This window comes from Oryctolagus cuniculus, chromosome 7, assembly GCF_051225735.1.
Source record: "Oryctolagus cuniculus isolate XC-2025 breed Fujian yellow rabbit chromosome 7, ASM5122573v1, whole genome shotgun sequence".
In the NCBI taxonomy this organism is placed as follows: Eukaryota; Metazoa; Chordata; class Mammalia; order Lagomorpha; family Leporidae; genus Oryctolagus; species Oryctolagus cuniculus.
In genome coordinates, this window is record NC_142873.1 from 29,019,076 (window position 1) to 29,044,217 (window position 25,142).

A 25,142-nucleotide genomic window follows, 5' to 3' on the forward strand; every position below is an offset into this window, starting at 1 on the left:
GATGCTCAGTCGGCGGGGAAGGGCTTCCCGGTCCCTGGTAGTCCAAAGCGGGCTCGCGGGGAGGGCACCGCGCAGGGGGAGCGGGACCCGCGCTGCTCGGGCTGCGCGCCCTGGCACTCGAGGGAGGCCGGGCTCGCTGGGGAGGCCGCGCGCAACTCCCAGCCCCAGCCGCGGGAGCTGCTCTCTGCCCCCTGCTGTCGCCTCCACCTGCAAAAGGCTTGGAGGCAGATTCGAAAGCTCTATTGACTGGGGACAAATTCCGCAGACGTAGGGGGACTGGCCCTTCAGTGTTCAAACGCGAGATCCTATTGCGCACTTTCCCGTGCAGGAGAGAAGTGTCCGGGGGAGCACTGGCTTCAAGGCGGTGGAGTTTCACATTGGAAGAGTTTTTGCTGTTGGTTGCTAATCTCCAGAAAAGTGCACTCTACATGGGGTAGTTCATCTACCCCATGAAAATCTCGCCTCGGGCCTTGAAAACGCGACTGCAGGTGTCCGTAGTAGATCTGCCACCTCCCTTATCACAGGTGACAGGGGCCAGACGCATGTAGATAACTCCCTCCTCTCCTCGACGTTGCAAGAGGCCGAACCTCCAGAAGTTCTAAAACGAGGGCCAATGCTTTCCATGTCTTTACTTACCCGTCGCTGTTTTGTCTTCTAATTTGGAACCCGTGGACCCAGGGGACCCAACACTATTCAGATTCTCACAAGACAATACCCATCTCAGACTCTCAGAAAACAAACATGCGAACGCGACGGGACTCAGAAACAGCTGGAAGACTGGGCCTGGGCACAGTGTGGGGGGCCCGGCAAGCCAGCTAAAGCTGGACGCTGGAGAGCCCCTGGCATGCGGGGCGCAAGCCCCCCGCCCTGCTTCCTTAAATCGAGGCCTATGTCCACTTTGGTGTTCGGTGCACTTACACATACAGAGGGCGAAACAGGCTGTCCGAGGAGATCTGGCCTTGACCTTTCCCTAGAGTCTGTGTGCAAACTCTGAGGAATCCAGTCAGTGACCCCAGGTCCTAGGTAAGGCTCACAGGCACAGACATTGAGCTGCTACCGCTGCACACGCCAGCAGTATGAGTTAAGTGTTCGGATAAACATTTTAGGTCGAACAAAATGCATCGCGAAATGCCATTTCTTTTCTTTTTTTTTTTTTTTTTAACGTTTTACTGTGGAAAACACAAAACATCCAAAACGTGCAGAGGCTAGTATTGCAAACCTCAGTTTCACCAAGTCTGCACATTTTGCCATTCCTGGTTATCCTTTACTCATTATTAATCCCAATATTTATCACTATTCAGAGAACTGGAGACACAGCCCACAACAGAGAACAGTACTGCGGGAGAAATTGCTGTGAGGAAGACCAGGCTAGGCAGGAGAATGGATACCGTGTTGTTTTTTTCCTAGGAGGCTAGAAAAACCAGGGTGAAGGCCCAGGGCCTCAGCAACCCCAGGCGGTCGGCCCAGGCCAGCCGCGGTGGGCATCGGATACTGGAGGTATGCGGACAGGGCCAGTTGTTTGGCACCAAGTGAATGCCACAAACAGAGAACTCAGGATTTGTGGTTTGTCATGGCCTTATAGTGGGTACAGAGCAGACAGGACCCAGGAAGCCGGCTGGGCAGTGCCTCTGAGCAGATTTGAGAAAGCGCACAGTGCTTGGGAGGCTGTCGGGGGCTGGTGAATCGCATCTGGAGGCTTGAGGCCTGGCGCCGCCTTGGCTGTGAGGCTGTGCCACTCACGGGCGTCCAATGGGGCACTCATAGATGCTCTCCATGAGCTGGGATTCCTGTGTCCCAGGAGAAGGGACCAAGACTCTGGGAACCCAGCGGAGGATACACCAAACCACATCTGAGTTGTCAGTGCAGAGGCCTTGTACAGAGAGAGACGCGATAAGAAACTGAGCCTCAAAGGCCAACCAGGGAGCAGACGAACTGCAGAAAGATGTCACTAGACAGCTTCGGGAGGAGACGGCCAAGACAGAGAGAAATAATGGGGACGAAGCGACCAGCTCCTGGGACTGGGGAAAGTGTCCAGGAAATTGTTGCGAATGCGCACACTCACCCAACCATCCATGCACACCCATGCTAGGCCTCACTTCCCAGGGATGGCCAGGAGGCCCATTCGTCTAACAAGTAGTTTGTTGCTTTTAGAAGCAGCGTTTTCTCCATCTCTTCCCACCCTTGGGCAGGAGAAACCTGGGTCTGATGAACCCCGTGAGAGCAGCCATCCAGGAGACTGTCCTCCCTAACTCTTGGGCTTTCACCGAGGTGTGGAGGAAGCTGTTGTGTGCTACTGGGCAGGCAAGATCCCTGGAGGCTGTAGGTCCTCCAGCCTGTGGTGGGCACCGAGGCTCCGCACGCAGCGAATCAGGAAAGAGGGGAGTCTTGTGGCAGAGGAAGGCTAGAGCAGGGATCCTGGCTGCAAGAGATTGACGGGTGGAGTAGGAATCCCAGCTCCTTGCAGCTCTCTGTAAATCTGGGAACTATAACATCTTCAAGAGATGGGGAACATTGCAAAGATGCCTTTAACTCTGCTAGCCACGTAGAACCTCAGTATCCTTGCCCTTTCCAGCTTTAGTAGGAAGTAGCAAAACAGACTCCAGGTGCACCTTGTGTAATTCTTAATTTTGCAAAATGTTCATTACAGCGGGCAGGAGAGGGGCTGAGTGTAGCAGAGAGGAGCTAGCTTGTCCCAGATGAGCGAATCCCGCTGATCCTCCTCACTCTCCTATCCTGCTTCCCTTCCTTGGTTGATATTCACCCCCACTTTTCTCTCTCTTGTCTGTCTTCTTTCTCCTTTTACTAATTGTCCCACACCAGTGAATTTCTCAAACTGCTGGCTTCAACTATCTTAGGAGTTAAAGGAGATGGTTCTTGAACACTGTGAGGATCCAGCAGTGTTGGCGGTGGATAGAGGGAGTCTGGGAGGGGATAGGGGAGTAAGTCATAAAAAGAGGCAGACCAGCTCCTAGGAGGACAGTGCATCCCTCTGTCATTTCTTAATCTGAACTTCTGCAAACTCTTAAAAAAAAAAAAAGCCCGCCTTCCACATTCCCAACCTCTAAATTAGTGAAACCAGATTGTCCTTATTAGACCTTTTGTTGGAAACACATGTAGTCATAAAAAGGTAGACGGAAAGTCAATTAGACACGCGCGCGCGCACGAACACCCTACAAGCTGGTGCTAAGCGGGCACCCGGCGCAGCTGGGCCCTGGGCAGCCGCGGGAAGCGAAGGCAGAACAGCGGCGCGGGAAATCGATTTGTCACAAAGCGAGAGGTGTATGCCGGCTGCGAGGGGCTCGCCCGCCCTTTCCACCAGCCGCATTCTCGCTGGCGCAGCTCTGTCCACTTCTCTTCGCCAGAGAAACGCCCGGGAGAGCGCCTTTTCTAGGGCGCTCCCCCGTTGGAATTCGCATCTGAGTGATATCAATCCCCCTAGAGTCTCAGCGTTTGCAAAAGCGGAGGCGCCAGAAATTTTCTTACGCGGCACCACCCTGGGACTCAAGCCCGCGCTGGCAGTCAGAACTCGAATTTGGGCCTCAATGATCTAGATTCAGGAGGGGAGCCAATATGATATATTGTTTTGGTGGTAGCCTGGAGATTTGTCTCTTTGTGGAGGCCGGAAGGTTGAAATCCAGCATCAAGAGTGGTCCGTGAGTTCCCAGAGAATAAGTGGTGAATCCCTGTTTCTTTTGCAAGCGGGGGTTGGGTGGCCTCTCTTAAAAATTTGGAGGCATTGACAGTCCAGCGACCTGCCCGCTGTACGGTGAAAGGCGACTTAGGATTTGAAGTGTTTGGGAGGGAGGTGGACACGTACCTTTCCAGGCTCCAGGATGCCAGTGCTCCCTGGGGCTCCAGACCCCCCAGTTCTGGAAGATAGTGGGTCACTGACACCACCGTGCATTTCCCAGGCGTCTCCCTCACTATTGACGCGGCGCAGCTCTGCGTTTTGGATCCGCAACCTTGCCCAGATGCGCTCAGGTCACAGCGCTCGGCCGTCGGGTCGGCGGCGCTCATACCGCTCCTTGTAGTTCGTCATTTTATATTTCACCACACGAGAGAAAATATCATCTCCAACAAGGTGTCAGTTCTCTTATGCTCCCTGCGGAAAAAAACTCGTTTAGAAGCAGCGATGCCTTCCCATTCCGCCGACGCGGATCGGCGCGGATCCGAGCTTCGGACGCCACTCCCCGTTTTTAGCTACCTCCAGGACCTTTTCCGCCGAATGACAGCAGTATATTTTCAACCACGAGGGTAGCTGAGCTTGATTTTTTATTTTAAAAAGTGTGCTTCTTTTACAATTCCCCTCCTATACTCTGTTTACCTGCTCCCCGCATCTGCCGGTCAGGCCACCAACGCAGAGCCCTAGCTCCTGGAGAACCTTCCTCCATGGCAGTAGCGTTAGGGCCACCGGTACCCGGTTGTTGCAAAAGTTTGTGCCAGAAGTGCCTATTTTCAACTGCTCCAGGAATGTGCATTAAAAAAAAAAAAAACTTAAAAATGATAGAGAAAGAACTTTTTGAAATCAGGAGTATGTTTGTAGAGGAGATAAGGCTTGCTTTGTACTTACTTTTCTTGCAGGCGATGGAAAAGTATTCTGTTTTTTTGTTTTGTTTTGTTTTGTTTTTGTAAAGCGTATCCCTCATCCCAAGAAGAAATACGCCGCAGGGCCTCAGCATCCTCTATCCTAGTAAGTTTAATCGACAGGACCTTCGGAATCTTCCTTGGAGCTAGAGAGAGACATTTACAAGAAGTTTGGATGAGGGGCCATTTGGCTGCCATACATTTACAGAACTACCTGTGTGCATACTGTAGTGACCCAACTGGGTGCTCTGTTGGTGGGTTCTGTGTTTTACTTTGGTGCTGGCTGGATCGCTACTCCCCTCATTCTGGCATCCCTTAACTTCTTTTCCCAACAAGATAAAGAGAAAGGATATGTTAACAGCATCGTTATGTATCTACAAGAATTTGGATGCTCGGTGCACGCAGGCTAACCAACACTTCACTAAAAACTGACAATCGCAAACTGTAGTAATATCGACAAACTGCCACCACCCCCTTCTCTCTAAGTACCGTTTCTTATTAAATCAGTAAATGCGGAGATGCGGAGATGCGTGGTGGAGAAGGCAGAGGAGGATCGGTCATTGGTGTTTGGGGTCCGCAAGTTTGTTTTTCGGTGTGGAAGTTCTTGAGGAAGACATCTCTATCAGGGTCTGAGTACTGGTAGACTTGTGGCATCCTCATCTGGCTGCCTTAGTGCGGCAGTCTTAAGAAAGTAGTCACAAAGATAATTATGAGTGATCGATTTTAGGCTTAAGAGTTAAAAAAAATGCTGTATTTCACTTGCGCTGGAACCACTTTACCTAATGAAAAAATATCTAAGAATTTGATTAGAGCGGTGACAGCCTCTTTAGGGTAGGGATGGGACAAAAGATAGAAATGATGGTTGATTAAGGAAATGGATGGACGAAAGTAAAGAACTGAAGTCAGAGCAAACTAATCACATTCATGAGTAACTTCTCAGAAGAGTCAAGGGGCAAACAACTCTGCTGTCCCTCATCTGAGTTCTCAAATACAAGAGTAAGATCTGAGTTATGATCAGATTACATTCTCTGAGTACCGGTGTCTTAGCCCTTCTGCATTATCAAGTCGTAAGGAAACCCTAATTCCCAAGAATTTGGGAGCTTGTTTTGATCACTGTTGGTTCCATCAGATTTCAGCCCAAAAGAAGAATAAATTTGAAATGTGCGTATTTGAATCCTCCGGATCCGTATTATGAAACGGACAAGGACAGGTCCACCTTCTCCTATTTTGTTTGTGTTTGTGCTGATATTTGCAAATGAGTGAATACAGCGAATCTGATGCAGGAATGAAGCTCGCAATGGGGGTCGAATAGCAGGGTTTTGTCTTGTTTTGTTTTAAATATCACCTTCGTTGAAAGGAGCCAGGGTGGCGGTAGGATAGGTCGAGGAAGAATTAACTCACTGAGCAATTTTAACCTTCAACATACTGTTCACAGTATCCTTGGCGTTCACGGTCTCCGTTTCGGCCCGGATAAAGACGCCAATACCCCCAGTCCACCTCCACCCTTTGGGCGGAACGCCACTGCGGCGGCGCAGTTTACCGTGGGGTGGAATGCGCCAGCGAGGTTAGCCACAGGGACTCTTCCGTGCCCTCCCGGGACAAAACAGCCCTTCAGTCTGGGGTTGGGGCCTGCCCTGCCTTTAGAAACTCTTAGACTGGGGCAGGAGAGAGACTGACGATGTCTTTACACAAGTAGCAAAACACGGAGCCTATCAGTAGCATGAAGACACTTCAGGAACTATGTGAACAAAGGCTGCACATAAGTGTTTTAAGAGAAACGTGGTGGGCCCTAGGTCCTCTCCTCCTTTGAAATGAGGGTGGTTAGGAGTCGGGTGAGCAGCCAGGGGCGGGAGGGAGTGGAACCAGAGACCTAAAGTCAGTGGTTAAGGTGGAGGTTGGAGATGCTAGAACTGGTGCCTAGGTTCTGTAGGGGAAGGAGACAGTTTGCCCAGTGGAGGTGCATATGATTTTTTTTTCTACAAAGGAACTGGAGGATTTGAAGAGAGAGGGACAGATTTGACAGAGATCCAGCTGGTGTTAGTGAAACGCAGTGAATTGGCACAGAAGTGCCCATAGTACCTGGTCAGAGAACCTGGGGCCCTGAAGTTAGGCCCTGGGGTTGGGGTCACCCTCTGTCTATAGGGAGAACAGTAACCTCTCTAAGATTTGTGTGCCTGCAATGTGGAAACCCCAAATCACATCCAATCCCCAGGTCTGACTCCTGGGCTTCACAGAGTCTCCCTTTAGGGTAGGAGTCTCAAGAGACTACAGGACACAGAAAGATAGCTTCTTAACCTCCTGTGTGCTTTTTCGGATTGTCTGCTTCCCCTCCTCTCTGACACTGGGGTCCAACATGACAAGTCAACACTAGCAGCAACAAACTGGCTGAATGAATAATTGGTCCTCTTAGCACAGGTGGTGGTTAATGTACACCTTCCAAGATAACCTGAGCTGGGTGTTTACTAGAAACAGAAGCATGAAGCCAGAACTGTGGGGGAAATTGCTTTCCCACAAGTGTTGGAGAATAACAACATTCACCCCTTTCACATAATTTCTCATCATCAGTCATGTCATGATATTTTAAAGAACCTCATGGTCCTGGAAGGTGGTGTGGTTATAAATAAGTATCAAAACAAACGGTACTCTTCAGTGCTCCAAATATAGATTGAGGAGGCCAGGTCTCTTCAAAGAGCATTCACATATACAATTTGAAGGCCAAGGGGCACAACTCAATCAGAATTTGAGCCAGGGTGTGCTAAGTTGAATCAGTTTAACTATGGGTAAAGTGTCATACCTAGCTAGCACTTCAGGTAAATGCAGAAAACTGTGTTTTCTAGTTTCCAGGTTCCTTCCTTCCATCTTTCCTTCTTTCCTTTTTAAAGATTTATTTATTTGAAAGGCAAAGGTATAAATAGGAGAGAGAGAGACAGAGACAGACAGAGAGAAAGATATTGATCTTCCATCTGCTGGTTCACTCCCTAAATGGCCCCGGTGGCCAGATGTGGGCTGATCTGAAGCGGGGAGCTTTTGTCACATCTCCCATGTGGGTGGCTGCAGCCCAAGTACCTGCGCCATCTTCTGCTGCTTTCCCAGACACATCGCCAGGGAGCTGGATCAGAAGTGCAGCAGCCAGGATTCTTACTGGTGCCCATATTGGATGCCAGCGTCACAGGTTGCGCGGCTTTACCCACTACACCACAATGCTGGCCTGGTCCCGTTTCCATGAATTTTCTGCACAGATTCAGTGCTAATGTGCAAAGGGCTTGGTATGATCAGCTTAGACCTGGTGGGTGAGGAGGGGATCAGTGTCCCAGCCTCCAGTCTTTGTATCCTATCCAGTTTCTCCTTTGCACCACTTTGGCCCCCACTGTCTGTCCAAGATCTGAGTGGTACAGAGGAAACTTGGACCTACAGGCCACACAGGCTCCCTAAATGCTGTTTTTAGAATCCACTATAAAACAGAGGACTGATAAGCTTAATATTTGTAAGGTACCAGTATCTACATGTCTTTTTCCTCTTTGCCAATTCATTTCTTAATAGTCCGGTTAGACACTTTTTAGGGAATGTGGTTATCTTTCTATTTCTTTTTCAAATAACTCATAAACATATGGCATTGAAAGTTCTAGTGGAAATATGTGTTGAATCCAATTCTTTTTACCTGCAGATTTTCATTTATCACTATTAATCCAGATTGGGAAGTAACATTAAATCATTGTGAATATTGTTACTTCCCTAAATACTGGTCAGGATTACAGCAGTCATATACTACTAGGACGGCTGCCAAGCTGCTGCCTGTGTGTGGTTAATGTGTATTAAGGGGTGGAATGAGCACCCTGTGTTCAGCTGAAGGCCTTTCTTATCTAGCATAGTAGTAGACACTTGGCCATATCTTTCCCACTTTATACTTTGCCTAGGACTCATCTGTTAGGCCCAGGATTTCAGTAACCCTCTGTACACCAGTGACTCCCAGTACATAGCTTCAGGATTCTCCATTGTTGACACTGCAGATCCATATTTGCAGTCACCTCTTTGGCATTTCCATTTGAATACCACAAGAGTACTTCAATGTCAACAATAATAAAAAGATGTAGCTTGTGAGCTCCTTTCACTCAAGATGATCCTCTTGGGATTTTCCTTGTTCTTCTATATGACAACATGTAGGTACAGAGCTCAGACATTTCAGACTTGTCTGACTTTCTTTCCTTTGTGACTCTGTCTAATCAATCTCCATTTCTCTGCAGGTTATCTTCTAAAATCAGTTGAATGTATTGCAATCTGCCAGTTCTCACCTGAAATGCCCTGCTGCTCTTCTAACCCATGAATCCCTGTTTGTCTTCCTCTGCCTTTGGTAATAGATCCTCAGAAGTCTGGCATTTGTTGAATGACTGAATAAAAAATACTAATTCTTCCTACAAACATGTTGTTTAAAAATCAAAGCTCTTCCCTTTTCTTAGATCTGCAAATCACTTTTCATTCATTTATCCATTAAGATGGAATTGTTTACCCTGCTTTTTTTTTTTTTTTTTTTTTTTTTTTTTTTTTTTTTTTTTTTTTTAATCACACTGTATAGTTCTATCCGTGCTCCAGCAGTTTGGCTGAGCACACATACAAGTTCAAGTGGGAACTGTTTTCCTACCATTCCCTCTGTGCTAGCTAGAATGGTGTATTTCTGTAAATGCCCTGGCCTTGTTTCTGTTTCTCTGACTTATTAGCTAAAATATCCTCGCTTTGTGCCTCTTTTTGCAAGCCTACCTGTGCTAGCTTCCAGGGTTCTGATGCCATCACACCTCTGATACTTAATTCCATAACACAAAAATCCCTTTCCTCCCTGCTTACTCTAAAAGCAACCAGTGCCTCCCTAATCCTGGGTACTTTCTAAACATTTTATGACCACTAAATGACGTTGAGAATTTTTTTAAGATAAGAGACTTTTGGTGGGGAGGGTGTATTCTACAGTGTGGCATAGCTGTGGTGAACTAATTAAATAGATTGATTTGTGTTTGTGTAATGTGGCTCTACTGATTTTGTGATTTCTAGCTGCTTGTAAATTTTTACATTATAAGAGTAATTCCATTAGGTTTGTAATATATACATAATTTTTAAAAATGCATTATTTTACATTAAAAATTCAAATGATAAAGTAAAAACACCCATGGTTCACCACCATGGGACACATACGGTTAATATTTTGGTGTTAAAATATTTTCTTTTTATTTATTTTTGCACCACTTTGGATTACATTTTATTAACCTTCTTGATTGCTGAACTTTCTTTAATCAAGGGAGGAATTTCTCATTTCATTTTCAAAGATCGGGTTTCCCCCCAGTGAAGAAATTACATAAACATTAGCCCACTTGCTCTCATCAAAAAAATTAAACAAACAAACATGCAAACAACACAAGCTCCCAGAGGAGGATGAGAGCTGTGGCCTTACGGATAATTCTCAACTTTCTCAAGTTCCGGCGGATCCATTTCTAGCAGCAAGTTCTTCCCAGCAGTTTCTTTTTCTTCTCTGCCTGCTCTAGCTGGGAACCCTCCACAGACATGAGCACGTGTCCTCTTTTGAGGTTGGACTAGCCTGCATGATACCTAAGGGACCTTCCTAGACCACGTTTAGAGAACCACTGCTCTCAAAGTCAGTTTTTATCTGGTTTGGTGAGGAAGACCTCACAGGACGAATGGGGGAGAAAATATTGAAGGAGACTGGGCATTTTGTATTATTATTGATCCCTTGATCTTGAATTTTTCTTTATTAAATGTCTTAAGTCTCAGACATATTTATGTAGAAAAAGGAGGAAAGCATCATTTATTTCTCTATACTTTGTAGGATGATGAGCAGGTAGGATAGTCACATATTCCAAGATATGGCAGTGTGTTTTGTCAAAGGAAAAAGCACTGATTAAAAAAAAAAAAAAAAACAGGAAAGAGAATGCATTTATCCATCCATGGAATCTAGTCTCAGAGCTCTTACTGAAAGTGATAATTACAGGAAAAATATAAATTATTATGATGATGTTTATTTAAAAATCAGTCATTCTCTGGCAAGCTGATATTAAAATACTTGCCTAATGAATATAAATATTTTATTTAGGGAAGTATTAATGAGTGATATAAAACCATATAGAACAAACTTTTTAAATGATGGATTAGTGATATCTTCATAATCTTTCTCGTCAGAAAGGGAGACGGGAGAGCGTAACTGCTGTTTTGCGGAACTGGAAAGCACGCTTGCTCAGTAATAGTTTCTGCAGTTCCCCACGTTGCCTGCCGCTCAGGGAGTAGAGAGAGAGAACCACCCAGAGAGCTCCCTGCCTATAACCAGATGTGCTGCCCGGCAGCTCTAATCCTCAAGATTGGGGGAAGACCACAGGATGAATCCTCAACACATTTAAGAAATAAAATATAATTTCGTTCATTAATCATAGAACTGAAATCTGCAGTTTTGCTAGACATATTTCAAAGACTGACTCCCTTCTGACAACAGAAACAGAAAATCCTATCTCTGCACGTTTGGTACAGTCTGTTCTTAACTTCCCTCGGGGAAGGGGACTTTTCCCAGCGTGATTGTTTTTACTCAATAGACGGACCGCTACTTAAATTGTATCTTAGCATTCACTTTTCTTAGTTAGTGAGAAGAACTGGTTTCTGACTGTTTAGGATTTTTTTTTTATTTAGTTTTATTCAGGGCTTCTTGAGCAGTTAGGAAATTCAACCTGTATTCTGTTAGGCTTTGAAGTATTATCATTTTAACTGAATTAATATATCAAAGTTTTGGCTTATTTAATTATTTTCCCCAATCATAAACTGATAACTTATCTTGTCATAAGTGGTAAAATCATTAATATACAAAAGATAAATTATGAAACTACTTCCCAAACATTAAGAACATATGCGCATTATTTTATAAAGCTAATTCTAAGTAGGTGTCTCGGGCATAATTATTTCCATTTTACAGTAAGAGAATTGAAGAATTTTAGCAGGCCACTATGAAGTGAATTGACTCTTGCTCTTCTGATGCTTTTTTAATTTTTTGATCATATTCCTCTATTTTATTGTCAGCCAAATTCTTTTACATGCATTGTTATCTAGTGAAACATTACTAGGAGTATGTGTGCTACTTAATAAGACATTGCTATACTGTACCAATCTTTTTAAATTTCTCTGATCCATATTCTTCATTGTAAGTAGATATTGGCTTCTGTACCTATTTATTTATGGGAATGTAGTAGGCTAACAGAGATTGTAAATTTGAAAATATTTGGGAGATACAGGGCTACAGGAACAGGCATTATTATAAGGGATCAAATGGAAAAGTTTCTAAATTAAATTATCAGGTAAAGATCAGAAAATAAGACTACATTTCAATAAGCTTATATTAAGCCTTCAAAAAGTGAGGAAGCTTTAATTTAGATTTAGAGACATTAGGAGTTTCCTTGTGTTTTACTCTGGATTCAGAGAATCCTATATTAAATTATGGTCCCACCATTTACTTGCTCATTGAATTTAGACAAATTCCTGAATCCCAATTTTCTCATCTATAGACCTGACATATTAATATCTATCACACAGGATCATAGCTTAATGAGATAATGTTAGTGAAGTGCCCGGTACCTACTACCCCTCCTACTGAAGGCATTCAAATATATGCTTACTCTCTTCCCATTATCCACTTCCACTACAAGCATCATTTATTCCAGAGTTGGATATGTATTCCATAGGATTGGTTAATCAATGTCCTAGTCCATTTAATGTCCATGAAATTAGAAATATTCTTATACTCCAAAAGTCACATTTTTTTCTTTGACTATTATTATTTTTTTAAGATTTATTTATTTATTTGAGAGTCATAGTTACAGACAGAGAGAAGAGAGAGGGAGAAAGGTCTTCCATCCACTGGTTCACTCCCCAAATGGCCACAATAGCTGGAGTCAGGCCAATCTGAAGCCAGCAGCCAGGAGCTTCCTCCAGGTTTCCTATGTGGGTGCAGGGCTGCAAGCACTTGGACCATCTTCTGCTGCTTTCCCAGGCCATGGCAGGAAGCTGGGTCAGAAGAGGAGCAGTCTGGACTTGAACTGTTGTCCATATGGGATGCCTGCACCACAGGTGGATGCTTAACTTACTATGCCACAGCGCCAGCCTGAAAGTCACATCCTTATGACATGTTATTTAGTGAGTGATCAAATAGGTATTCATCTTTTATTTAAGTTAGAAACTGATGCCTCCTGACTTTTAGTGACACTCATGAGGCCCAACCATGAGTACCTGGCAGACAGGAGTTTGGCTCAGAAGTTCCTGATTAGACCATCCCGTTGGAGAGCCCCTTCATCTTTCCAGCACAGAATAGTCACATAGGTCTTTCAACCATTCCCACTTGTGGACTTTATGGAAACTGAACAAGACAACTTAGCTTCTAAATTTTATGACGATTATGTGATATGTGCTTAGGATACAAGGTGTCAAGACACAAGGTATCTGTATCTCAGACTTGACATAGTAAGTTTCTAGGAGATCAACCATGTTCGTTTCTCTGTGATATTAATAGTTCTGACATAACAATACTTTGACTACTCCACTGAAATTGCCCTGGGGTTCACTTAACATTTTGTACCTAAATAATATTCACCATGTTAACTATAATCATACAAAAGATTACCACTCTTTTCCTACTTAGATGTCCTAACCAGGTGAGTAAAATAAACATTTGTTATTAGTTTGATGGGTGGCTTGTTTTAATATGCATCCATTTGAAATTTGAAAAGCCTGGAAGACGTACAGACTATATTTCTATATCATGGAGCGTTCAGGACTCTTTATATTTTGCCAAGCCATCAAACAATTAAGTCTCTCTGGCACTCTTAGCTAATAGATTAGCATGACTAACAGTTGTGGTACAGGAGAAGAAAACCAGTTACCACGGGTATATTTGGGCAACATTTAATTGCAAGGCTATTATGCTAGTGGTCTAGGGAAAGAAGCAGCTCACCATGCGCCTTACTTAAGAGAGAGGCAGCTCACCTCCTGAAGGTGCTCAGGGATGTTAGGCGAAGATTAGCAATTGTGACATAAGGAAAAGTGCTTGTGTGTGTTTGCTACAAATGTTTTCTATGCTTTATCCTATGCTGTAGGGTTTCTAATTGGGGATTTAGATAACTCTGGGTTATTGTTCTTCTTTAGAGAGTATGGAGCCCTTCTTCCTCCGGGGAAGCTTTCCTTTGGCCATTGTTGTCATCATTTTTTTTTTAAAGATTTATTTATTTTACTTGAAAGTCACAGTTGCATATACAGAGAGAAGGAGAGGCAGAGAGAGAGAGAGGGGGGCAGAGGGGGGTCTTCCATCTGCTGGTTCACTCCCCAGCTGTGCCGATCCGAAGCCAGGGGCCGGGAGCTTCTTCTGGGTCTCCCACATGGGTGTAGGGGCCCAAGGACTTGGGCCATCTTCTACTGCTTTCCCAGGCCATAGCAGAGAGCTGGATCAGAATTGGAGCAGCCGGGTCTTGAACTGGCACCCATATGGGATGCCGGCACTGCAGGCGGTGGCTTTACCCGCTATGCCACAGTGCCAGTCCTGTCACTTTTTTCTTTGATATCCCTCCCATATGCAGTTCATTTATGATGATTTAAAGAAAAAATTCATAAAGAGAGAAAAGATCATCTGATTCTTTCTATAATGTGCTTTCACTCTGATCCTTTGTACCTTCACTGTGTTGCCAGGTTCATTTGTATCAAAATAAACTGAGATGTCTTAAAAATATAGATCCAGGGCCCGCCCACACCTTGTGAATCGGAATCCACAAAACATTGCATTTCAATATCCCAGGTGATTTTTGTAGACTGTACAGCCTGATAGTAACTGATATGGAATATAGGTCCTATATTTCCTTGTGATATCCAGTGGCTCTTGTGTGTTCCATTGTTTTTTTAACTCTTCCTAAGTGTCAGTCTTATCTCCTCCATCAGATACAGACAACTTCGAAAACAAAGGCACAGATGTGGGTGTTTTACATTTTAGAGCACTTATCAGGGTACTTTTCATATCATAGGCAGCTTAATAAGCAGTTACTGAATAAATGAATCTTTGAACAAACAAGAAAGAAATAGGAATACATACAGCACTCACTAGGCTCTATGCTGAACTCTGCATAAAACCAAGAAAAACAATAGGATGCAGCTGTTGGGTGCTATGTATAAAGATTCTAAGATTAATTTTAGATGATCCTTAGCAGTTATTCTAGAAATAAATTATCTATCAAAGAAGTGGCGATCAATCATACGGTAAAAGTATTTGCAATTTAGGTTTAAGAATAAGTAAATTTTCAGTTGATAGTATGCACATTTAGGAAGTTAAGTTACATGATTTCTCGTCTGCTTTTCATACAAAGCAGTTCCTTACCTTCAGAAGGCTGATAAAACTCATTGTTCCCAATATTTTGAGAGTGTGTTAATTTATATTCTGTGGGTATGGTATGATAAAGCTAAGTTTTAATTTATCATTTTTCTCAGAAACTGACTTTTAAGAAGGCTATATTTGAAATTCAAATATAACTTTTCCAAATATACCCTGTTTATTTTTAAAAATTTTTTAAAGATTTATTTTATTTATTTGAAAATCAGAGTTACAGAGAGAGGTAGAGCCAGAGAGAGAGGGAGAGAGGTCTTCCATCCGCTGGTTCACTCTCTAAATGAATGCAATGGCCAGAGCTGAGCTGATCCAAGTCTAGGAGCCAGGAGCTTCCTCTGGGTCTCCCATGCAGGTGCAGGGGCCCAAAGACCTGGACCATCTTCTACTGCTTTCCCAGGCCATAGCAGAGAGCTAGATGGGAAGTGGAGCAGCCAGGTCTCGAACCTGTGCCCATGTGGGAAGCCGGTGCTACAGGCCATGGCTTTAACCCGCTGTACCACAGCACCGGCCCCCAAGTACACCCTGTTTAAAGATAATTAAATTTATTCTATTAATTGGGTCCCAGGATTGGCAATACTAAAGTTATATTTTAAAAATCCTCTTTTCAGGTATGTCCCAGGACTCTTGTCCTACATGAATTTTCTATGAAATATCAGGGGTTGTTCTTTCCTAATGAAGTACATGTAGTCACAGATTGCCATCCAAAGGCTGTTCTTGTTGGTCTGTCTGAAGTGACAGACCATTGAACTAATTAAAAAGGACTACAGTTAGAAAAGCAGCATGAGTGTGATTCTAGAAAGCTCAGAGGAGAACAAGAAAGCAGGGCCCTTGCAGAGATGAGAAGGGGTAAAAATCAAAGGTGAGGGTCTTTCTGGAGGCACATCTATAGCAGAGACCACTACTGAGTTCCAGGCGGCTAAGCCCATCTGGGATCCTTTGGTGACATGAACTTTGCTCTAGTGGTTTATGACATCACTGGAACCCCCTTGGTGGAATTACAACTTCATAATTCACAGTTAGCTCTTGTTTGTTTTATATTTAATCATTTGTGGAACACACTGGCAGCCTACCCAGGGGAACCATGTGGTTATGCTCCTGCAAATCTTGTTGTTGCATAATTAAGTACGTCAGAAGTAATTCACGAAGTGTCATAACATCCCATATTTCAGGCCTTGCAGATGCTGGTCTTGGTTGTGCCTGTCCTGAAAGCTATCCTGGCTGGCTCACCTACTCAACGAGTTTTCCCCTGGGGGAAACAGTTACCAAAGACAGTTGGACTTCCTGGTTTAAATACAGTTTTCTGAGTGGCAAGCACAATGCTTTCATAGAAAGATAATTTCCCATGTGAGATTGGCTTCTACAGTGAAACTGTAAAACATGGTTCTATTCGTATTAACACATGGTTTTGTAAAATGTAAGCAAGAGGGCTTTGCATTTGTCTCCGTATTCTGTGTTTGGCCCTGAAGCTCAGGAATGATTGGTCTCTCAGTGGTAGAAAGGAGTTAAAGAAAAGAAATCAAGATATACCGAACACCCAACCTGGACCCAAGTACATTTCTGGGTGTTTTTTACTAGTTAACATTGCTTAATGTTTTCAGTCATGATGAGTGGAAGGTGTTGTCACTCCAATTTACAAATAGGGCTTTGAGACTCAGAACTAGCTTAGTAACTTGTGCTAAGCCTCGAAGTCAATTACCAATAAAGCTACAACCTTCTGGCACACTGTAATTCCTTATCCTCTCAGCCTTCAATCCTGGCGAACTGGAGGGAGGTAGTTGAGTTGAATGACTTTATGGTGGCATTAATTCAGTGCAATACAGAGTTACTGAAACTGCGGTATCAGACGGTGTATTGGGGTTACCAATTTCAGAATGCAAATAATCCTTCAGAAGATGATTTATTTGCAAAGAAAACCCCCTGATAGCACTGGAGACTTTGATGTCAGCTCAGCAGACAAATTGAGGTTAATTACAGGGCTCAGTAGCCTTCAACAAAAAGGGCAGACAGTCCTAGAGGAGAAACTGGGGTGAGCCACAGAGATTTCCTGCGGGAGGGGAGTTGATTTTGACTATGGCTCTCCTCAGCAATTTGGTCTTCACCAGGCCACCCAGCCCCTGTGAGTTCTAATCTTACCAAATGAGAATCCTAGAAATACCTCTTGAAAGTCTAATAACGATTGAACCAGGCATGTAGAGATCTACCTTACCTCACAGATAGGACCAGACTCCCAATTTGCACCAGGTCTAATACCAGATTATAAAACATTGGGACAAAAAAGGAAGGGGCAGGCGAAAAATACCTGGTGATTTTCTTATTATGAATATAAATTTATTTTTTTCAAGTCAAGTCTATGATTTCATTTGAAAGAGTCAGGCATTCATTTCTAATTTTGCTGTTTGAAACTAGAAATTAATTTGCGTAATGCACTAGTCTATTAAATTCCAAGGAAGCCACTAAAGATTCCTAAGTGTGTGATATAGCAAAACCGTGGTGTCCATGGGAACAGCTAGAGGGTTGCCTCCTGGAGGGAAGTGGCTCTGTGGCTCAGTGGTGAGAAAGAAAGGATAGCCCTCCCTTTCCTACTGGTATAGGACCAATGCTGGGGAAAATGTAGAACTGGATGTATCAGTCTCTGGGCAGACTTCTCCAACGCTCTGTCGCCCTCCAGCTCCATTGTGTGAATGAGGCACTTGTGTGTGCTCTCGCCTCACCCTTTACTATGTGGTCACTTTGCATGGTTTTCTTAAGAGTGCCAGTGGGGTTTTGGTGCATTGATCATTCTGCTCCTTCCTGTAGTCTAGAAATCCCTGTGAGGAAAAAATCACCTATAACAGTAACTGAATGGGAAATAGCAGATTATCATCTGGGCAAATAATCAATAAACCTTGGCTACCTTATGTCCTCGTTTTCTGATTCGCTGATACAACAAAGCTGGAGGCCTGGATTCCAGTCTGTTTGTAGGAGAAGCCCATTCCACCTTTATCCCCTTCTTTCTCTCACTTACTTTTTCATATGTTCGGCAAATGTCTAGTGTGTGCCAGACACTACAGTAGGTTCTGGGTATATAGCAGTGAACAAAACAGATCAATTGCCTTTTCACATAAATCTTACATACTCATTGGAAACAAGTAATAAACAAGTGAATGAACAAACACCTAGACAAATAATTCAATTTATTATTAATAACATATTCTATAAAGAGAATGCAGCAGGCTTATGTGAGCAGGAGGTGATTGAAAAGGCGTTTCCACTTGGAGAGCAAAGTCAAGAATGTTCCGGGCAGAGGAATGAGTAACAAGTGCAAAGGCAGGAGCAAGCTTAGTGTGACCAGAAGGGTCAGTGTAACTGGATGGTGACCATGGCAGAGTGAGAGATGAAGTTTGAGAGGGAGATGGGGACCAGATGACAGGGACTCATCGGTCACAGGCTTATATTCTAGGTGTGGTGGCAATGGAAAACCATTTGAAAGATTTAAACTGAGGGGTTCTGTGATGTAATTTATGTCGTTAAAAGAACAGCTTGACTGCTGTAGGGGGAAGCTGGAACAAGGGGCAGTTAGGAGGTCATTGCTGCAGGCCAGGTGAGGGAGGATGTTAAAATGGCCACAGGATGTGGAGTGGAGTGGAGTGGTGGCGGTGAGCTCCTCCTGTGCTCACTCAGGGGCGCAGGAAGCTGTGGGGAGCCAGCCGAGTTTACTGGATGAAAAAGGAAAAGAGTGACATTGCCAATGAGTCTGTGCAGCCTGGCATGCAGGACTGACCCCAGGTCCTTATTTTACTTGGCCTCTTCTTTTCTCTCTATCTGTACCCAGGTTTTTTTTTTTTTTTTTCCTCAAACTTTGAGCCTTTACATGGGGGGCTCCCTTGAAGCAGAGGAGAGGGAGTGGTTACGTGCAGCGGGGTGTGAAATCGGAGCAATTTTTTCTTGAGTGCGCTGTTTGAAAAGTTAGGGCCTATAATTCAGGTACTGCCTGTAATTTTCCCAGAAAGGACGGGTTCTGTTTTAAATGCTTCCCAAGGCAGCCTCTTTGTAATTTAGCAAAACATCAGAAGGTAGCGTTGCTAAGGACTACAATTCAGATCTGTGAAGATTTGTGTAGCTGAAATCAGGAGTTCTTTCAGTTTCCTAGGTCAGAGTCCCTCCTCTTTAATGTTCTGTTTATGAATGGAGCCGAAGGTCGGAAATCAGGTGCTCCTTGTCTCCAAACAATGAAAGAGCAATGATCATTCAGATGAGCTGAAATCAGGACGTTTTTACATCCCAGTTATTTGGTAAATAAACATTTCTCATGCTCGGTTCCACACCAAGCCCTTGGGAGGACTTGGAAGACCCCTATGACATGACCTGGTCCCAAAAGAGCCGCTCATCCGGTTGGTGACTGGAGCTGATCGTGTGCCTCACATAGCTCATGCTCAGGGTAATTTACCAAGCCCAATTCCCAGGTCACTGCTCCTCCACACCTGCTCCTCCTCCCATCTCCTTCACTCAGGAGTATCCCGGGCTCCTAGATGGCTGCAGCTCCAAGTCTCAGCAGCAGACCTAGTTCCCTTGCCCACTCTCATTCCATGTTTGTGTTTCTCAGCTTTTTTGCCAGGGAAGACATTTTTTTCCTCACAGGGGCTCCTTCCCTTGTAGGTCCTCACAGGTGGACATCTCTGTGACTGTGTAGAGATCCCAGACAGGGAACTTCAAGCCTGTAAGAAACCACTAGTTGGAAAACTACCAGAAGGGACTATTGATACAGATAGATCTCAATTTGAAAGGAGATTTTGAACCCCGGATAGCTAAGCATTCAGTGGCTTGTGGCACCGGGAAGGAGAGTTGAGAGATGGTTCACTGTGTCGTCATCTTGGACCTCAGCATTCTGAGCTTCCAACACATCTCATGGCTGTTTAAAATAATCTGGCAAATGAGGAGTTATAGTTACCGTACACCTATCATTGTGTGATTGATTAAGCAGTCCATGCAGTGAAGTTATTATTTGAAAAGAATAGCTGAACTTCCTGTAAACGGAACCCTGGAGCAAGATGACAGTCATCCGACTTCCAAGTTATCATTAAGAACCTCTCGGTTTAGGCCGGCGCCGCGGCTCAATAGGCTAATCCTCTGCCTTGCGGCGCCAGCACACCGGGTTCTAGTCCCGGTCGGGGTGCCGGATTCTGTCCCGGTTGCCCCTCTTCCAGGCCAGCTCTCTGCTGTGGCCAGGGAGTGCAGTGGAGGATGGCTTACGGGCTTGAGCCCTGCACCCCATTGAGACCAGGAGAAGCACCTGGCTCCTGTCTTTGGATCAGCGTGGTGCGCTGGCCGCGGCGGCCATTGGAGGGTGAACCAACGGCAAAGGAAGACCTTTCTCTCTGTCTCTCTCTCTCACTGTCCACTCTGCCTGTCAAAAAAAAAAAAAAAAAAAAAAGAAGAACCTCTCGGTTTATTAGTTTCTTAGCATAGGAAGTTCAACCAGTATTTTTCCCCAGGCTAAAATAGTGACTTTAGCCGGGCTTACTTCAAGTTATTTGAAGTTTATCTCTTCTTTGGAGTTTTCCACTGATCTCTTCATGAATGATCTGAGAAAGGAAGCAGAGGAAATGGGTAAGAATAAGCCAGTTTACACCAGTGGTGGTGGAAGCCACCATTCTCAGGCATCTCCTGATTCAGGGGGACACAAAGGACAGCATGTGTGTGTGTGTGTGTCGGGGGGGTCAGGCCCGCACATGGGAAGTTGGTCAGAGTCCAGTCGACTCAGGCTAGGAAGTCCCGTCACAGGGAGGTTCAAGTCTGGATTCCCAGTGACTAGGGAACAACTCCGCAGGCCTCAGAAGGCTGACCCAGAGCCAGGGGATTCGTCCGCCAGTCTGCAAGATGCACTTAGAGGGAAGATGGTTTGGAAATAAAAGTGCTTTCATCCGAGCTTGAGATTTTAACAAGTATTTGTTTTGAAAGCTTGAGACGAAGAATTTGTAATCTGGAGGTAGAAAATCTAGCTCTGCACCCTGCCTCTGTTGCAGCCTGTGCTTCTCTCAGCCTCTATACCCATCTGCTAAATGGAAATGAGAATGCCTACTTGATCTTCTCTAATGGGGTGCTGAAAGGGCACAATGCATGTGGCTTGAGGTCTGATAAGCACCACTATTAAGTTCCACGTAATGAGGGAATAGCAAACCGTAGAGATTCAGAGGGTGGATTTTTCATTATCTAGCAGAGATGTGCCAAGAAATGCTTTGGGAGGAGGGACTATTTGAATGGGACTTAAGTATAATAAAACTTTTTTTTAATAAGTCAGATTATTGTGAATTTTTAAGAAGAATATAAACAGCAAGCAAGTAAATTCAATTGGGCATGTGCCTGTTCAACCCTTCATGAACCCTTCCAAGGCTGAAGGTGAGGCCTGTGGAGTTCCTTGGCAGTAACTGACATTGCTGGAGTTACAAATATAGACCCTCTGCCTCTGAGACTGTCAGTCCAGCACCTTTCACTAGCATGAAACTCACTTAAAATGATTTGAAACAACATTGCTTTCTAAAACAAACAAACAGAAAAAGACGGGTAGATTTTTAATTAAGGGTACAAAGAAAGAAGTTTCTGTTTCAGTTTTTTTTTTTTTTTTTTTTTTTTAATACAAAGTCTGGTGAGTGGATGAGTAGAGAATGACAGGTTGGAAAAATGCTGGCCTAGACAACCAAAAGCCTAAGAGAACACAAGTGGGCAGTTCTGTGTTTTGTAATCCAACTTTTCTTTAAAAGGAGCAATGGTGGCCCAGGAGAGCGGGCAAAGCGAAGGGGAGGAAGAGAAATGGGGAAGAGAATTTCTCGTTCAAATAATCCCTTGGTTTTCAGCAAGGTCAAAAGTCTGAGGGGTCTGTAGCGCCTTGGGGAGTGGGACAAGTTAAATGTGACTAGCCAAGGTCAGCAACTTCTGACCCTGAGTCCAGTTCTAGCCCTAGGGGGTAGCTGTTTGATGAGAACAGAGGAGGAGATGGCAGGAGTGGGTGACATTTCACATTGGCAGGAGACAGGCGGCTGCAGCAGCTGTGCAGTCAGTTCCATGAGGGACATTTGCAGCCACCTCTTAATTGCCTGCACATGCATTTCCCACTTCATGGATTCTTTTATAATCTGCAGTTGACACCTCCTTCTGACTTGCACACTTTAGACTTTCTTCATTTCATTTTCAGAGTCTATATTTTGAGAGTTCCGCTATCATTTGGAAACCAAGCCTAGGCAAAATTGGCTAGAAACGTAACCTCCTTTGTAAATGAAATTATATTTTCCAAGCACAAACAATTGAAAGGTTTCTTGGCAATCTTTTGTTTTGGGCACTGGAACTAACATTTGTTGAGTGCTCTGTAAATGGCTATGCCTTGCTTCTCTCTGTTAGAATAACAAGAATTGACCAGACACTTCTCTCTCCTCCCCCAAGTCATTTAAACATTCTTACTAATAGTCGCCTTTGTTTTCAGACTACTATGAGGTTAAACAAAACCATCATTAGTTATTCTTTTAAAAAAGGTCACCTTGACCATTTAGGATTTGTTTTTTAACAAGTCAGAATATTGTAAGTAAAGAGCAATTTAAACACTAAACAGGCACATCAGTAGGCTGACTTGGCCTATGATGCTGGCACCCCATTGGGAAAGGCCTGTTCAAGTCTCTGCTACTCTGCTTCCAATCCAGCTCCTTGCTAATATGCCTGGGAAGGCAGTGGATGATGGTCCAAGTGCCTGGGCCCGGGCCAACCACGTGGGAGACCTGGATAGAGTTCTTGGCCTAGCCCTGGGCATTTATGGCCAACTAGGGAGTAGATCAGAAGATAGAAGTTTCTCTTTCTCTCTTTCTCTGTCTTTCCCTCTCTCCCTTCGCTGTGCATTTTGAATACATACATAAATAAATAAATCTTATAAAAAGAAAAATTCCATATGTGAAAGCTGCATTTTAAGCAGCGAGAAAAAGTTGGCGTCACACATTACAGCCTGTTGTAAATATATTTAGGGAGCAAATCTGCTGGCAGTCATTGTTGAAACTGACAAAGACTCTTAGTGGGCAAGCCTCCTTCTGTAGCCTTTTCAAGTCAGTCTCCCTGGATTTTCAAGGATGCCCCACAACTTCTGCGAATTTTGTTCACTCATTCCTGGATTAGCTCAAGTGGAAGAACTTTGCTGTGAGGGGCACAGGACATGGATGCAGAGTGAACATGGACGTGGCATGACATCCTTTTCCAATCACTTACTTATTCTGTGAAGTTACCCTCTGAGCCTGGCTTTCCTTTGCTCTTAAGATGAGGATTATAACACATTTTTATGGTGTTTTGTGAGTATTGAATGAGACAGTGTGTCAGGGTGGTGAGCACTGGGCTTGGCATGGAGCAGCTCTTTGACAAATGGAAGTTACCTTATAAGTGCTTGGTCATTATTTCACATTTGGACAGACATTGTGGAGTCCTTTATCACTCAGCCATAAAAGCTGTGTGAATATTTCCTTGAAATATTTGTCAACATCTGGAAACAATTTAGTCTGAGGACACTTTAGGTAACTAAAGGGACTCATTCTTAAAATGAATATATAGTCTCTGAAGACTCTAAGGTCAGAGAGCAAGTGACCAAATACCTCTTCTCAGTCCAGAAAGCTTTGTGGTGAGAGAAAGGGGGGAAAGAAAGGAGAGAGAAATAGATTCTGTTTAAAGCTGAGCACCAAAAATATTTTGACTGAGAAGCAATGTGTTGCTTACTCTGTAGTTTAGGAGTCAAAGCATCTAGGCTCATCATCTATCTCTGTTTTTTTACTTCTAAATTTATTGTCTTATTTCTTGAAAAGTTTTTTTTCATACTTGAAATATCCTAGATAAAATAAGTCCTGAAATTCCTATTGACTTTGAATTTAGAAAGCAATGTAAAATAAACTTAAGGAAGCACTAACACTCAAATGCAATGTGAGTCAGGAAAATGTAATTTTATGTAGAATTAATATACATCTGGAATTTTCTGGGGGCAGAATATTAAGTTATTTGATTTTTTTCTCTATTTCCTAAACATTACTTTTATTTAACAGATCCAATTAAAAAAAGTCATTGGATACTTTATATTTGCTTTTTAAAACTTTTTCCTTGTAAAGATATAATTAACTTAGGTATGTTTCAACAGCTTCCAAACTTTTAGTTTCCCTTGAATTCAATTTCAGATTCATACTCAGGATTAACTAGACTTTAGAAATTTATTTACCAGTAAAATTTTATTTAAAAAGTGGTAACCGTAATTTATTTAGCTAAGTAAGCAATTTAAATAAACTTCCTACCATCTGCTGACTACATCATTTCGTAAAAGAAAGGACATTTTAGCAGAAAAAGAATCCACTATTTTCAAAGTAAGTGAGCATTTTAACATGAAATATCTACTATGCTATACTATTTTTCTCCATTTTTGCTGGAGAATTTGAAGATTTTATCTGTTCAGAGAACTGTTTACTGGGAATCTCTGATTGATATGTTAATTTTTGCTTTCTATACCTTGGCTATATACTTACTAATTTCATTATTGAAACTCATTGTATGATTTTTGTAGTGGTTCTAATTCAAGTAAGATCCCTGTTATTCTGTGTCTGTGTATCTTCTGGTTGGCAGTTCTGTGACAGTAGAATTGCCATCAGTGTACATGAGCAGCTGTAGGCATTTATATCCAGATGGAAGCCAATCTAAGCTGAAGTTAGATATTCGGGAATTTTTACTCAGGAATTATTAATGTGAAGCTGTACTTAGTCCATCAGCATGTCTCTTTTCCTAATACAGTGCTCTGGTTCCTCATCTCAGATTCCCCAAATTCTTGGGAATGCTAATAGGGACTTTTTTGACCGTAATTTTGAGAGGTCTAATTAAAATGTGTATTTATATGCATTTACATGTCTATGTCTCTGTAGACACCCCTCAGTAAAACTTCAACATTTTCTGATTGGACTGATGTTAACTCAGCATGACTCTGCTCAGCCTTGTGTAGTTCTTGGTACACAGGGACTCGTTAAAGAACTGGGTGACTCAATGAATGAATGAGATTCCTGGCCGTCACAGGTCAAATGGTATCTATGACAATGGTATCTATGATGACAACCTTGAGTTTACTTCGTGCAAATGATAGGGTATTGTTTATTTAGCAGGAAAGGTTTTAAAACTGAATCTATGG

At 43.5% G+C, this 25,142-nt stretch overlaps 1 protein-coding gene across 3 annotated transcripts in view; it reads left to right on the forward strand.

Annotated features, from left to right (window-relative positions):
• PRRX1 (paired related homeobox 1) overlaps nucleotides 1–25,142 on the forward strand; it is a 151,440-nt gene that overhangs the window by 1,925 nt on the left and 124,373 nt on the right. The window lies entirely within an intron of this gene.